Below are 16052 nucleotides of genomic sequence, written 5' to 3' on the forward strand. Positions count from 1 at the left end.
AATCACTAACCTTACCCAATCAATCACATCCAACAGCCTTACCATAACACACCATCACACATCCTTGCCGCAACAAACCACAAGCCTGGATTCATTCGAGCTCACTTCTTCACTGGAGATTGAAAACACACTCAAAAAATTCAAACCTTCCTCCCACCCATCTGACCCAATACCTACAAATCTCCTCATCGCCATACCAAACATCATCTCAAAACCAATTGCAGAAATTATCAACACATCCCTTTCCCAAGGTTTAGTCCCTAACCAGTTAAAATTGGCAATACTGAAACCATTACTAAAGAAACCAAACGCTTGCCCATCAGACCCAGCTAATTTTAGACCCATCGCAAACTTACCACTTATCGCCAAACTGATGGAAAAAATTGTCAACAAGCAACTGTCAGATTATTTGGAAGAGCATAACATTCTATCCCCAGCTCAATATGGATTCCGAAAACGCCTAAACACCGAATCGCTCTTACTATCTCTCACTGACACAATCCTCGTTAATCTGGAGAATAAACATTCTCCTGGATCTTTCCGCTGCATTTGATACGGTAAAACACTCTACTCTAATAGACCAACTAGCCAACATAGGTATCAAAGGCACAGCCCTTAGATGGTTCCATTCCTTCTTAAGCAACAGATTCTACAAAGTAAGGATAAACAACAAAGAATCGCATCCAATCCTGACAGAGCAAGGAGTCCCACAAGGATCATCACTTTCACCCACCCTCTTCAATATCTACCTACTCCCTCTCTGCCATCTACTCTCAAACCTTAAGCTTACCTATTACCTCTATGCAGACGACATACAAATCCTCCTTCCGATCACAGAATCCCTTCAAAAAACCATCACGTACTGGGAAGAATGCCTACAGCCCATCAAAAACCTACTCTCAAGCCTCAACTTAGTATTGAATGCTAATAAAACCGAAATGCTCATTGTCTCCCAGGATCCACGCACAATCTCTTCCAGCCTTTCTCCACCTAACACAAACAACTCGTTCTCATCTGACGTCAGAGACCTTGGAGCATGGCTTGATAATCATCTAAACCTGAAAAAGTTTGTAAACAATACCACAAAGGACTGCTTTTACAAATTGCAAGTCCTCAAAAAACTTAAACCCCTCCTTCACTTCTCCGACTTCAGGCTAGTACTACAATCCATCATTCTTTCCAAGCTCGACTACTGCAACTCCCTGCTACTAGGTATTCCCGCCAACACTATCAAACCATTACAGATGGTGCAGAATTCAGTGGCTAGAATTCTAACCAGCACTAACAAAAAAGATCATATCACCCCAATCCTTCGGAACTTACATTGGCTCCCCATTAAACAAAGGATACTCTATAAGGTACTCACTATCATCCACAAAGCGACAAACAATCTAGCCCCCATTACATTAAGCTCTCAACTCCAACCGCACACTTCCTCCAGACCAATCAGAAGCGCATACAGAGGAACACTGCATGCTCCGCAAATAAAATCATCACTGAGCAAACGAGCGCTGTCTTCAGCAGGCCCACACCAGTGGAACACGCTTCCCCCAGATCTTAGACTAGAACCCAGTCATCAAGAATTCAAAAAAAGACTGAAGACTTTTCTCTTCCAACAAGCTTTCCCAGACGCTTTATCTTACCCTGACTGACAGACTTCCTAATTACCAGATATCCCTTAACTATGGACACTGTATACTTTTAAGAATCTGAAACTGGACAATTATCTTTGAGCTCAAAAATTCACTTTATTTCATATATATTTATTTGGCATTGCGTATTTTTATATTTATTTATTGCAACGTTAAATAGTCATACTTCTTATTTAAAATATTATATTTCTTTCTTTATTTATTATCAGTTAAAATATTACTTTAATTAGTACTATGTTAAATTGTCAACCAGTTATACTGTTCCATATGTTATACGGTTCCATGTAAAGCTCCGCTCTCTGTTGAGCAGTTCTTCGTTTTATGTAAACCGGAGTGATTTGTAGCCCCTACAAGAACTTCGGTATATAAAAATTAAAAATAAATAAATAAATTAGTTCAGAGTCCAAATTAATTCCTATGTCCCTTAATTTGAATATAATTTTTTGTCAGTTATGTAATTAAGATGGAGGTCAAATACAGGTGAGGATTTGCTGCATATATAGAGATTTTCTGTTTTATTGTGATTTAGAGTGAGATCACAACATACATAGGGAACCCTATTTAGATTTAGAGTGATTTAGAGTGAGAGCCATTTGTACTAATAACTGTTGGATTGTAGTGAGGTGAGTGTTCCAGAGGTTTAGTGTACTAGTTAAGTTATTAAACAGGATATGAATTTGAACATCATCAGCATAAATGTAATGAGATATTTCAAGATCTGAGAGTAGTAAATAGATCTGAGAGTAGTAAATGTTGAAAAGCATAGATGATAGTGAGGATCCTTGAGGAACTCCATGTGGAAGTGATATTGGTCTAGATTCTTTGTAATTAGTTCTTACCATGTATGACCTCTTGGATAGGTATGAAGTGAACCAACTGATGGTGATGTCACATAGACCGATTTCCTTTAATCTTTTCAGTAGGATCTTGTGGTTTATGGCATGAAATGCTGCCGATATATCAAGGAGTATGAGGATGAATTTTTGGCCATTATCTAGTCCTTTTAAGATTGCGTTGGAGAGAGATATTAAGAGTTGCTGTGCTAAGAGTGTTTCTAAATCCATGCTGTGCCAGGAAAAGTATGTTATGTTTTTCTAAATGTTCTGAAAGTTGTTGACTGACAATTTTTTCAAGTACCGTATTTTTCGCTCCATAAGATGCACTTTTTTTCCCCCAAAGGTGGGGGGAAAATGTATGTGCGTCTTATGGAGCGAATATTAAAAAAAAACCAAACAAAAATCTAACAACCCCCCCCCCCCCCCCCCCGACTTCCCCCAAGACCTGCCGACTTAATTTCCTACAACCCCCCCCCCAAGACCTGACAAATTAATTTCCTGCAACCCCCCACCCTCCTGCCCCCCCAAGACCTGCTAAACGTCCCTGGTGGTCCAGCGGGGGTCCGGGAATGATCTCCTGGGTGTGGGCGTCGGCTGCCAGTAAACAAAATGGCGCCGACGGCTCTATGCCCTCACTATGTCACTGAGACCGATCGCTGCTATTGGTCGGTCTCAGTGACATAGTGAGGGCATAGGGCCGTCGGCGCCATTTTGTTTACTGGCAGCCGACGGCCCTATGCCCACACTATGTCACTGAGACCGACCGCTGCTATTGGTCGGTCTCAGTGACATAGTGAGGGCATAGGGCCGTCGGCTGCCAGTAAACAAAATGGCGCCGACGGCCCTATGCCCTCACTATGTCACTGAGACCGACCAATAGCAGCGATCGGTCTCAGTGACATAGTGAGGGCATAGAGCCGTCGGCGCCATTTTGTTTACTGGCAGCCGACGGCTCACGCCCAGGAGATCGTTCCCGGACCGCTCCTGGACCCCCGCTGGACCACCAGGGACGTTTGGCAGGTCTTGGGGGGGTCAGGAGGGTGGGGGGTTGCAGGAAATTAATTCGGCAGGTCAGGGGGGTGGAGGTTGTTAATTTAAAGGGTTGGGTTTTGGGGGTTCCCACAGAAAAGTTTTCTGATCTGGGGAGTGGACCGAAATGGCCCTCCCCAGACCCGAAAACAAAATGGGGAGAAAAAAAAACTATGCACTCCCCTAATTTGCTCCATAAGACGCCCAGACGCAGAGCCGGTTTAGCACAATTTTTTTTTTTTTTAATTTTCCCCCTCTGAATCCTAGGTGCGTCTTATGGTCAGGTGCGTCTTATGGAGCGAAAAATACGGTATTTTAGCTATGAAAGGGAGATTGGAAATAGGTCTGAAGTTGGTGATGTCAGATTGATCCAGGTGAGATTTCTTGAGCGTTGGCTTAATCACAGTACATTTCAATTTGTCAGGGAAAATGCCTTCATTTAATGAGAGATTTATTATGTTTGCAATTGGCCTAGCGATGATGTTTGAGGTTAGTATTTTTATTGGGATGGCATCAATTGGATGTGATGCGGGATTCATTTTTTGGATGATATTTTGAACTTCAGTAGAAGATGTAGTATCAAAAAGTGACCATTTTGAGTTGGGTATGTTTGGAAGGGATGTAGTATTTTCATTAATTGTTGGTATGTTCGTGATGAGGTTGAGTATTTAGTCTCTGAAGAAAGTGGCGAAGTCATCAGATGTGATTAATTGCTGGTCTTTTGGTAAAGGGGGTTTGCTATGTTGAGTAATTTCTTTGATGTATGTGAAGAGTTCTCTGGGATTAAATTGGTAATTGTGTATTCTTTCAGCATAGAAATCTCTTTTGGCTTTGTTGATATCTGTTTTGTCAATGTAGAGAACAGTTTGTATCTTGTAATTGATATGTTGAGTTTTTTCTCCATTTTGTTTCAGTTGATCTAAATATTTTCTTGATTTTTTTTGTTTAGTTAAGTGTACCATGGTGCTTTGTATTTAGATGATTGTTTAACTATTTTTTTGATAATTGGGCATCTGTTCTTTCCTATTTTTGTAGTGATGGCGAGCCAAGAATTCACAGCAGAGTTGATGTCAGATTTTTCTAATGAATTTATATATTTGGGTAATATTTCAGTTAAGTTATCACTGGAGCATGGTTTGTTAAATTCAATACATTTGACTTGGTCATGATGTTCATGATGTAAGGTGCTTAAACAAAGTTTGGTTTTGATAAGTTTGTGGTCAGACCATAGGAGATTTGTTGCTGAAGGCAACAAATCTCCATTTTATATACGCGGACGATGTACAGATCCTAATCCCCATCTCGGACCCCATCTCCACTACTCTAAATTTTTGGAACAGCTGCTTACACGCCATCAACCTCCTTCTCTCGAGTCTCAACCTGGTCCTTAATAGGTCCAAAACAGAACTCCTGTTTATCTCCCCTAGCGATAACAACCCCTTTGCCAACAACGCTATTATTCCACTATCAAGCCAGGTTAGAGACCTTGGGGCCACCCTTGACTCTAGAATAAATTTCAAAAAGTTCATTAACACCACAACTAAAGAATGCTTCTTTAAGCTACAGGTCCTAAAGCAGCTAAGACCGCTCTTACACTTCCAGGATTTCCGTTCAGTTCTTCAAGCCATACTGTTTTCAAAGATCAATTATTGCAACGCTCTACTACTCGGTCTCCCCGCCTCTTCTACTAAACCTCTACAGATGCTGCAAAACGCAGCGGCCAGGATCCTTACAAACACACGTTGTAAGGACCACATCACACCAATCCTAAAAATCCTACACTGGCTACCCATCCAATATAGAATACTCTTCAAGACTCTCACCATCATCCACAAATCTGTCTATCAGCAATCCACACTCCAACTCGCCATCCCTCTCGAACTACATACTTCCGCAAGGCCGATCAGATCCACCTACAAAGGTTCTCTCAAGGCCCCCCCCTAACAAATCCTCAGTCCACAACTCCATAAGCGAGCACTTCCGACAGCGGGTCCGCTCCATTGGAATTCGCTTCCCCAGATATATGCCAGGAACAATGCCATCTCTCCTTCAGAAAGAAACTGAAAACCTGGCTGTACACACAAGCTTACCGTTGAAGAAGCCTCTATCAACCAACATTGACTCTCACCTTCCTATCCTTTCCCTATCTCCTCCCTCCCTCCTCGCTCCGGTTCCTGCCCTGCCACCCCTCCCCCCCCCCACTTACCTCCCCATGTTTCCTCCTTCCACAGGAAATATTATGTTAATAATTGCCTATGATAAATCTCCAGCAGAACTCAGCAACCTGTATGTCTTGCTACTCTATTGTTTTTCGTTGACTATTTTAACTCTCCAGTTGTATTCGTTTAAAATCTTTCCTGTCTTCCAACTCCCATGTTTTTGCTCCCTGTTTAATGTAACTTTACCTTCTATATAGTTGTTAATTGGTTTCCCCCAGTTCCATTGTAAACCGGTACGATAAGACTTGGTCTTGAGCATCGGTATATTAAAATAATTTAAATAAATAAAATAAATAAATGGCAGTTTTTTTTATTTCAACCTTGACATTTATGAAGATAAGGTCTAGTGTATGTCCTGATTTTTGTGTTGGTAATTTAACTATTTGCTTGAAGCCAATTGCTAACAAAGTATTGAGTATGAGCTGGCAAGAATTGGAAGGGGGGGATTTATCAACATGTAAATTTAAGTCTCCTAAAATTATTGTTGGGTTATTCATATTGATGTTTGTAATAGCTTCAATGAGTGGTGAGACCAGCTGGGGCGTATAGTAGAATAATTTGTAGGTATTTTGATTTATAAAGGGCTATTTCGAGTGAAGGGATTGATTTGATATTATGAAAAATGAATTTATATTTCGTTGGAGCAAGAAAGAGAAGGCCACTTTTTTTTTTTTTTTTTTTTCTGGGTAGCGAATGGATGTCATATAGTGTTTTGGGTAGTTGATTTATCAGGACTATATCAGAATCTTTGAGCCAGGATTCTGTGATGCAGCAAATTTATGGGTGATAGTCAATGAGGAGATCATGGAGAATTGGCAATTTTTAAAAAATGGATTGTGCATTTACTAATATTAGTGTTATGAGTGTGAGATTTCCTATGTAAGAAATCGGAAAGGTGGGAATTTTGAGAAGATTTTGTGGTCTATATTTTGAATATTTTATCTCTGATTTCGTGTTATAATTGTGAGATAAAATGGGTATTTTTTAAAATTTGATTTACAAGGGGCATTGTGAAAATGTTAAGTTAGTTTGAGGTTTAGTGAATGAGGTGTTACTTAAGGGACTGTGTAAAGGGGCGCGTCAAGGGGCCTGCTCCTTTGGTCGCATCCTTTAGGCTTGCGATGCTTGGCGTGTGGGTGCTAGGGAGAAGGCATTCTTTTAAAAAAAATTTTCTTTGCCGCCCCTTGTGACGTTTGAAGGGGGCGTGGCTTAGCGTTCCTGATTCAGGAAGTGCAGAAGAGAGAAAAAAACGCTACAAATCCTTCTTTTTCTTTGTGCTGGGTGAGATTTCAGGTGTCCTTTGCTTCCTGCTAGTTTTTCCGTTTAGAGTGCAGCGCCAGGGAGAAGGTATTCTTTTAAAAATTTTTTCCTTTGCCGCCCCTTGTGACGTTTAACGGTAGAGTTGCAGAAATCCACTTATTCCTGGGATAAGCAGCATGGAATCTTATCTACCTCTTGAGATCCTGCCAGGTACTTGAGTCCTGGCTTGCCTACTGTTGGAAACAGGGTGTATTGGGTTTGGACCCTTGGTCTGACCTAGTATGGCAAGTATGCGATGGATCTCTTGGCGCCTCCCGGCTTCAGCTGCGCCACTAACCTCCTCCTCTGCTGGGGCTCACGAGGCCCAATCGGGGCCAGAGCCCGCTCGCCTGAGACCACAGCGAGCTGTGCAGGGGAGGCAAAAGGAAGCGAAACAGGAGAAAGGGAATCTCTCCCCAGAAGCCGCCAAACGCCGATCGCCAGCGGTGAGTCACCTCTAACCGCTCCCCTTCAGCGTTAGCCAACCTATCAGGGCCAGTTGTAAAGCCCTTTAAATTTGGAAGCCGCCCTGCGGCGTCGCATGCCCGAAGGGGCGCGACCTAAGGGGCCTGCCCCTTAGCCGCGCCCCTTGGAGCGTCCCAGAGCCGGTTACACCCTTCAAGTCAGCCAGCGAAAATCCCTAACTATACCTCTAGCGCTCACTCACTAACATCCAAGGACAGGACGACGCATCCAGAGGCTAACGGCCACACCTTTGCCTTCACCACAGTTCCCAGTACATATCACACCAAGCGCCAGCAATCACCTGTATCATAATCCCACTATCAACATAGCTATCTTCAGCGATGTCATCAGTTACTCAGAAACCACTCGTCTAATCTTCAGCAAGCAACCTATCATCTAATCTTCATTCTGCAGATACTCATCTAATCATCATCCAGCAGCCACTCATCCATCCTTTATCCAGCAGACACCCATCTAATCTTCATCCAGCAACTACGCATCCATCCTTCATCCAGCAACCACGCATCCATCCTTCATCCAGCAGCCACGCATCTTACCATTACTCATCACATTTCTCTTCACATCCAGCAGCCCTATCAGCAAGCCAACAGCCCTACCAGTTATCCAGTAACCCCTACCACAACTCCGGATTTCAGATAAAGATCACAACTCCCGATTCACAACAAGGATACAACTCAACACACTAGCACCTCAACATGCACCCTATCCCTATACCTACAATCCCTTACACTCCCAAACTCACATCTAACAAACCCAGGATTCTAGGTCTCAGACACCAGAGATTGATTCCAATTATGATCTCCCCCATATCTCAAATGCTAGGATTAACACTATTCACGCTCACTCTATTCAACGCCCAATCAATCACCAAAAAACTCCACCTCCTCAATGACCACCTGACGGACAATAGCCCCGATATTTGCGCCATTACTGAAACATGGCTCAAACCCACAGACACAGTTCTTTTAAACCAGCTCCCCAATCACCTCTACGACTTTCATTCAATCCCCAGAATCAAAAAAAAGGGTGGAGGGATCCTGCTAGCCTCAAAAAAGGGCCTTGGACTCGCACCTCAACTATCTACCACTATAAACAACACTGAAATTGCCTTTTTCAAATCGGACCATCTACAAATAGCCTTAGTCTACTCACCTCCAGGAACCTTAGACACAGACCCCTCACCATTAATAGAATTCACAACAAAACATTTCAAGCAGGACAAACCAGCTATCTTGATGGGAGATTTTAACATACATGTAAACAGCGCTCGTCCAACCAATAACTGCGACATCCTTCTCACAGCACTCAATCACCTTGGCTTCAATCAGATTGTCAAAGACCCCACGCACAAAGCGGGACACACCCTAGACTTAATCTTTCTCAACAACTGCATAACTTCCACTAATAACCCTAAATGTGTCCCGGTCCCATGATCTGACCATCACCTCATCTCGGCCGAACTTCATATCAAAGACCAGCCTCGTCCCATCTACCCAGCTACCACTATACGATACAGGAAACCCTGCTCCATAGACAGTCTCAGTAATCTGCTCTCTAAAGAACTTGACAGACTGGACCTCAGACGCATCCTCAGCTATCAACTCCTGGCTCAAGATAACAAATGAGGTCGCAGATCTATCCTGCCCCTCCATCTCCAAATCCTTGAAATCACCCCAAGCCAACAGACATCCATGGTACACTCCAACACTCAAAATCCTTAAACAAGAACTTCGGAAAAAAGAAAACAGTTGGCGCAAGTCTCCTTCCATCATCACAACCCTAAACTACAAATCCCACCTCAACTCATACAGACTAGCCATCCTCAAGGCCAAAAAAGACGACTTTGCAAAAAATCCACAATTTTGCATTTGACTCCAAAGCCTTATTCTCATTTGTATCATCATTAACAAAACCCTCTCCACACATCATCCCAGACGAACAAGCAGCCAATAAAGCTTTGGAACTAGCAATCTACTTTGATAAAAAGATCACCAACCTCCTTAAGCCAATCTCTACCCAACAGCCGACAGCAACACCCCCAGCATCTCATCACATAACAAAGAATACAGCCTATCATCGTTCGAGACCCCATCATTACTGGAAATTGAAATCATTCTCAACAAGCTTAAACCTTCATCTCATCCACTGGATACCATACCCCTCCAACCTTCTACTATCGACTCCTAACACCATTTCCAAAGCACTAGCAGATATCATCAACTGCTCTTTAACTCAAGGAAAGGTCCCAGATAAACTCAAAATAGCCATTCTGAAACCCGTATTAAAAAAACCTAACCTTTCCACGGATGACCCCGCAAACTTCTGCCCCATCGCCAACCTTCCCCTTATCTCAAGAGTGATGGAAAGATTTGTCAATAAGCAACTGTCTGAATACCTGGAGGAGAGCAATATACTCTCCCCTTTCCAGTTCGGCTTCAGGAAATCGCAAAACACAGAAGCCCTACTGGCATCGCTATCTGACACCGTCCTCCTCAATCTTGAAAAAAAAACAACCATACCTTCTCGCTCTTCTCGACCTATCTGCCGCATTCGACACAGTCAATCATGCCATCCTTCTCGAGCGGCTATCCGATATAGGAATTCAAGGAGAGGCTCATAGCTGGTTTCAATCATTTCTGGAGAATAGATTCTATAAAGTCAAGATTAATAACGAAGAATCACCTCCCATTAAATCAATCCGAGGAGTACCACAAGGATCATCTCTCTCCCCTACTCTTTTTAATATCTACCTGCTTCCACTCTGCCACCTACTCTCCAACCTTAAGCTAAAGCATTATATTTTCGCTGATGACATTCAGATACTCCTTCCCATCACAGAATCACTGCAAAAAACTTGGGCACATTGGAACAATTGCTTACAATCTATCAACACTCTGTTATCCAGCCTGAACCTCATACTCAACTCAAAACAGAAATCCTCATCTCACCAGACGAAAACCATACTCTCATCAACTCCCAAAGCGCATCACAATTCGCAAAATCATCCATTAACCACTCCCCTTCCATCAGAGACTTAGGGGTGCGTCTCGACAATCAATTTAACCTTAAATCCTTCGTTTCCAACACAACTAAAGAATGTTATTTTAAACTTCAAGTGCTCAAAAATCTGAAACCTCTCCTCCACTTCAGTGACTTCCGTCTAGTAGTTCAGTCTATAATTCTATCCAAATTAGACTACTGCAACTCGCTCCTGTTAGGTCTACCGATCACAGCTACAAAATCCTTACAGATGGTGCAGAACGCCGCCGCGAGGTTACTCACCAACAGGAAATGCAATAACTGTAAAGAGAGTACCTGGAAGGCTATGACCACAAATGCTCATAGTTTGGGAAATAAAATCCCAGATCTGCAGGCCCTAATGGCTGACGCAGAATTGGACATTGTTGCTATCACAGAAACATGGTTCACAGAATCTCATGAATGGGATACAACAATACCAGGCTACAACTTAAGGAAGGACAGAGAGGATAGAAATGGGGGAGGTGTGGCTCTTTGTCAGAAACAACATCCAAGCAACTGAGCTACAAGGAAGTTGGGGTATTGAAGAAGCTCTATGGGTCGACCTAAAAACAGATGATGGAGCATCCATTTATATTGGAGTGGTTTACAGGCCTCCAAACCAAAAGGAAGAGCTGGACAGAGATCTGGTTGAAGACATCCATAAGATAGGTAAGAAGGGAGAAGTGGTGATCGTGGGTGACTTTAATATGCCAGATATAGACTGGAAAATCCCATCTGCAGAAACTAAAAATAGTAGAGCGATAGTGGATGCCATGCAAGTATCTTTGTTCAAACAAATGGTGTTGGAACCCACGAGAGAAGGAGCTATACTCGACTTAGTGCTCACTAATGCAGATAATGTCTCAGATGTCCAGGTGGGCGCCCACCTCAGCAGCAGTGATCATCAAACGGTATGGTTTAATATCAATAAAAGAATAGGGAAAAGAACCACAAAGACCCGAGTTTTACAGTTCAAAAACACAGACTTTGAGGAAATGGGGAACTACCTGGAGGAAGAACTTAAAGGATGGGAGAACGAGAGAGATGTGGATCAGCAGTGGACCAATCTAAAAGGAGCAATCACCAAGGCAACTGCTCTATATGTTAGAAATGTAAAGAAAAGCAAAAGAAAACTGAAACCTATCTGGTTCTCAAAGGAGGTGGCTGACAAAATTAAAGCTAAAAGAACAGCATTCAAGAAATATAAAGGATCCCAAAGGGAGGAGCACAAAGAAGAATATTTGTATCAACTGAGGGAGACAAAGAAATTAATCAAGTTGGCAAAGAGTCAAGCGGAAGAGAGGATTGCCAAGGAGATAAAAAATGGTGACAAAACATTTTTCAGATACATCAGCGAAAAGAGAAAGGTCCAAAGTGGTATAGTGAAATTGAAAGGTGGTAATGATCAATGTGTGGAGAGAGAAAAGAAATGGCAGAAATATTAAACGAATACTTCAGCTCTGTGTTCACTAAAGAAGACCCTGGAGAAGGACCATCTCTACACAACAAGAAACTGGAGGGAAGTGGAATAGATGAAAATCCTTTTACAGTAGAAAATGTGTGGGAAGAACTAAAGAACCTGAAAGTGGACAAAGCAATGGGGCCTGATGGGATTCATCCCAAGGATATTAAGGGAGCTCAGAGATGTTCTGGCGGGTCCGCTGTGTGACCTGTTCAATAGATCCCTAGAAACGGGAGTGGTGCCGAGTGATTGGAGAAGAGCGGTGGTGGTCCCGCTTCACAAGAGTGGGAACAGGGAGGAGGCAGACAACTACAGACCGGTTAGCCTCACTTCGGTGGTGGGAAAAGTAATGGAATCACTGCTGAAAGAGAGAATAGTGAACTATCTACAGTCTGGAGAATTGATGGACCAGAGGCAGCATGGATTCACCAGGGGAAGATCCTGTCTGACAAATCTGACTTTTTTGACTGGGTAACCAAGGAATTGGATCAAGGAAGAGCGCTCGATATCATATACTAGGATTTCAGCAAAGCTTTTGATACGGTTCCGCACAGGAGACTGGTGAATAAAACGAGAAGCTTGGGAGTGAGTGCTGAGGTGGTGACCTGGATTGCAAATTGGTTGACGGACAGAAGACAATGTGTGATGGTAAATGGAACCTTCTCTGAAGAGAGAGCGGTTTTAAGTGGTGTACCGCAAGGATCGGTGTTGGGACCGGTCCTGTTCAATATCTTTGTGAGCGACATTGCGGACGGGATAGAAGGTAAGGTTTGTCTTTTTGCGGATGACACTAAGATCTGCAACAGAGTGGACACGCCGGAAGGAGTGGAGAGAATGAGACGGGATCTAAGGAAACTGGAAGAGTGGTCGAAGATATGGCAGCTGAGATTCAATGCCAAGAAGTGCAAAGTCATGCATATGGGGAGTGGAAATCTGAATGAACTGTATTCCATGGGGGGGGGGGGAAGGCTGATGTGCACGGAGCAGGAGAGGGACCTTGGGGTAATAGTGTCTAATGATGTGAAGACAGCGAAACAATGCGACAAGGCGATAGCAAAAGCCAGAAGAATGCTGGGCTGCATAGAGAGAGGAATATCGAGTAAGAAAAGGGAAGTGATTATTCCCTTGTACAGGTCCTTGGTGAGGCCTCACCTGGAGTACTGTGTTCAGTTCTGGAGACCGTATCTACAAAAAGACAAAGACAAGATGGAAGCGGTACAGAGAAGGGCGACCAGGAAGGTGGAGGATCTTCATCGGATGACGTACGAGGAGAGATTGAAGAATCTAAATATGTACACCCTGGAGGAAAGGAGGAGCAGAGGTGATATGATACAGACTTTCAGATACTTGAAAGGTGTTAATGATCCAAAAACAACGACAAAACCTTTCCGTAGGAAAAAAATCAGCAGAACCAGGGGTCACGATTTGAGGCTCCAGGGAGGAAGATTCAGAACCAGTGTCAGGAAGTATTTCTTCACGGAGAGGGTGGTGGATGCCTGGAATGCCCTTCCGAAGGAAGTGGTGAAGACCAGAACTGTGAGGGACTTCAAAGGGGCGTGGGATAAACACTGTGGATCCATAAAGTCAAGAGGCCGCCAATGAAGAGTGGGTGACTCGCCAGAATGATGGCTACTGCCTGGACACAATACCCTTATTCAATAAACATACACATGGTTACTGTGACTCCAACATCGCTCTAAGCTTCAACAGCAAGAGGAAATGGAAAAAAGGATTTGCACTCATAAAGAGGGGAGTAGCTGCTTGTTACGGCGGTTACTACCCCAAACCAAATATGCCTGATACTTCACTTTCAATGCATATACAGCATAGCTCTCTGCTTCAACGACAGGGGAGAAGAAAAAACAACCAACAAGGGCTGTACAACGTAGTCTAGGTAAAACAAATAAGCATGGGTGTAGCTTGCTTATCGCGGCGGTTACTACCCCTACTACCCCTAACTAATCAAGCTAGTTATTTCACTTGGATGCAGCTCCATCACTGCTCTCTACATTAATGGTTGGGGTGGAAGGGGAATAGAACAAAGAGCTAAGAGAAACAGATAAGTATGAGAGAAAAAAATGTGTGAAGCTTGCTGGGCAGACTGGATGGGCCATTTGGTCGTCTTCTGCCGTCATTTCTATGTTTCTATGTAAAAGAGCCCACATAACACCAATTCTCCACAGTCTTCACTGGCTACCCATAAAAGCCAGAATCACATTCAAGACATTATCGATGATCCACAAGGATATTACGGGCATCGCACACCTAAACCTAAACTCACAACTCCGCCCTCACACATCACAAAGACCTATCAGATTCAACTACAAAGGTTCCTTATATGCTCCCCCGATCAAAACTTCACTAACCAAACGAGCACTCTCCTCAGCTGGGCCCACCCTCTGGAACTCATTACCACCGGATCTGCGCCAAGAAACCTGTCATAACTTTTAAGAAAAACCTGAAAACGTGGCTCTTCCGGCAAGCCTTTCCAGAATCGCAGGAACACTCTGACACGGGCCAAAGAGCAAAATAGTTCACTACAAGTTCCATGACCGCACCACAAGTTACACGACCGCACACAACTCCTCAAGGCCCGATTACACCTCATCTGGACAACCCACTTGTGAAAACCTCCCGTGTTGATGCACTAATTCTTTAGTTCATGCACTACTCATATCTAGGCCCATAAACTCTGGACACTGTTACTTGTACATCCCAATTTAGCACATCATTTATTTTTTAGTTATTTCTACATGAATCCACGTTATTTGACAGCCCACCTGGTTTGAAAGTCCCCCTTGTTGATGAACTAATTCTTTAGCCCATGCATTAATCATAGCCAGGCCCATAAACATTGGTCTCTGTTAACTGTATTTCCCAACTTAGCACATCATTTATTTTCAGTTATTTTCTACATGTATTCACGTAATTTGACGAGTTACTGTTGTCTATATATATTATAATATTCTATTTTATTATTTATTTTATTACATGTTAGTGATTTACTACATAAATTCACGCTACTATCTATTTTATTTCATGTTATTTACTATATATATTCACGTTATTTGATGAGTCACTGTTGTCTATTTAATATTTATATTCTTATGTTCAGAAACTCCGTTTATTGTAACGCCTTACCGCGACAGTTTTGTTTTATGGAAACCGACCTGATTTGATATTTGTATCGAGAATGTCTGCATATAAAAATGCTAAATAAATAAATAAATAAAGTTCTTATGTTCCTCATAACACTATTAAATGATGACAACACTGTTTTGAGAATTGAAAGATTAAAACATTATTTGGCAGATTGTGTTTGTGTATATACAATTCAGTTAATGCCTCAAAATATATCTACATATCTTGACCTGGTTGAATTATTCTCTAAATACACTCTTCCTTCCGTCCTGATGTTTTTCAGATTTTGAATGGCCGTGTGCTTTGCACTCTGGAAGACATTCTTAGCTTTGGGTTACCCCATCTTTGAAGTGCTGAAAGCAGAGTATAAATAAAATAAATCAATGTGCATCCATTGAGGCTGCTTATTAGATAAAGTGAAATTTCCTGTAATTGGGGTTATCTAATAAAGTAAGTTCAATGAGTCATACAACCTACTTGTGTCCCCTTGGAGTTATACACTCAGTTTTGTCTTTAAAATTTGCTCAAGAGGAACAGGGTCTTTGAGCAGCAGCTGGCCATGTGGTAGGTAGCTCAAAAATACCAAATTTCCAAAACTGTTAGCTTGGTTGGCTGCTTTGGGTCACTTCACCCATTTGTATGATTTATTGAGCTGTTAGAGAACCCAAAAATACAGTAAGCAATTCCACTTTTATAAAACTTTCCATAGTCATCACAATAGTGTCAAAAGCTGGAAAAGTAAATCTGTCCCCTCTCCCTTATGCGGCTTTGTGCATGATTGGAACCTAAGTGGCATAAAATGAAGTTTTCTAGTCAAGCATACTTTGTATCAGAATTTGTTTGACTTATGTCCTTAATGTGATATCTGATGTCTATATGCAACTTTATAATTTATTTCCACATGATG

The 16052-nt window shown here is 42.4% G+C and overlaps 1 protein-coding gene across 4 annotated transcripts in view; it reads left to right on the forward strand.

Annotated features, from left to right (window-relative positions):
• The window catches only part of SOS1 (SOS Ras/Rac guanine nucleotide exchange factor 1), a 1044495-nt gene that overhangs the window by 265545 nt on the left and 762898 nt on the right, over nt 1-16052 (forward strand). The gene's annotated exons all lie outside the window — the stretch shown is intronic.

Source organism: Rhinatrema bivittatum, chromosome 3 (genome assembly GCF_901001135.1).
Source record: "Rhinatrema bivittatum chromosome 3, aRhiBiv1.1, whole genome shotgun sequence".
Classification (NCBI taxonomy): domain Eukaryota; kingdom Metazoa; phylum Chordata; class Amphibia; order Gymnophiona; family Rhinatrematidae; genus Rhinatrema; species Rhinatrema bivittatum.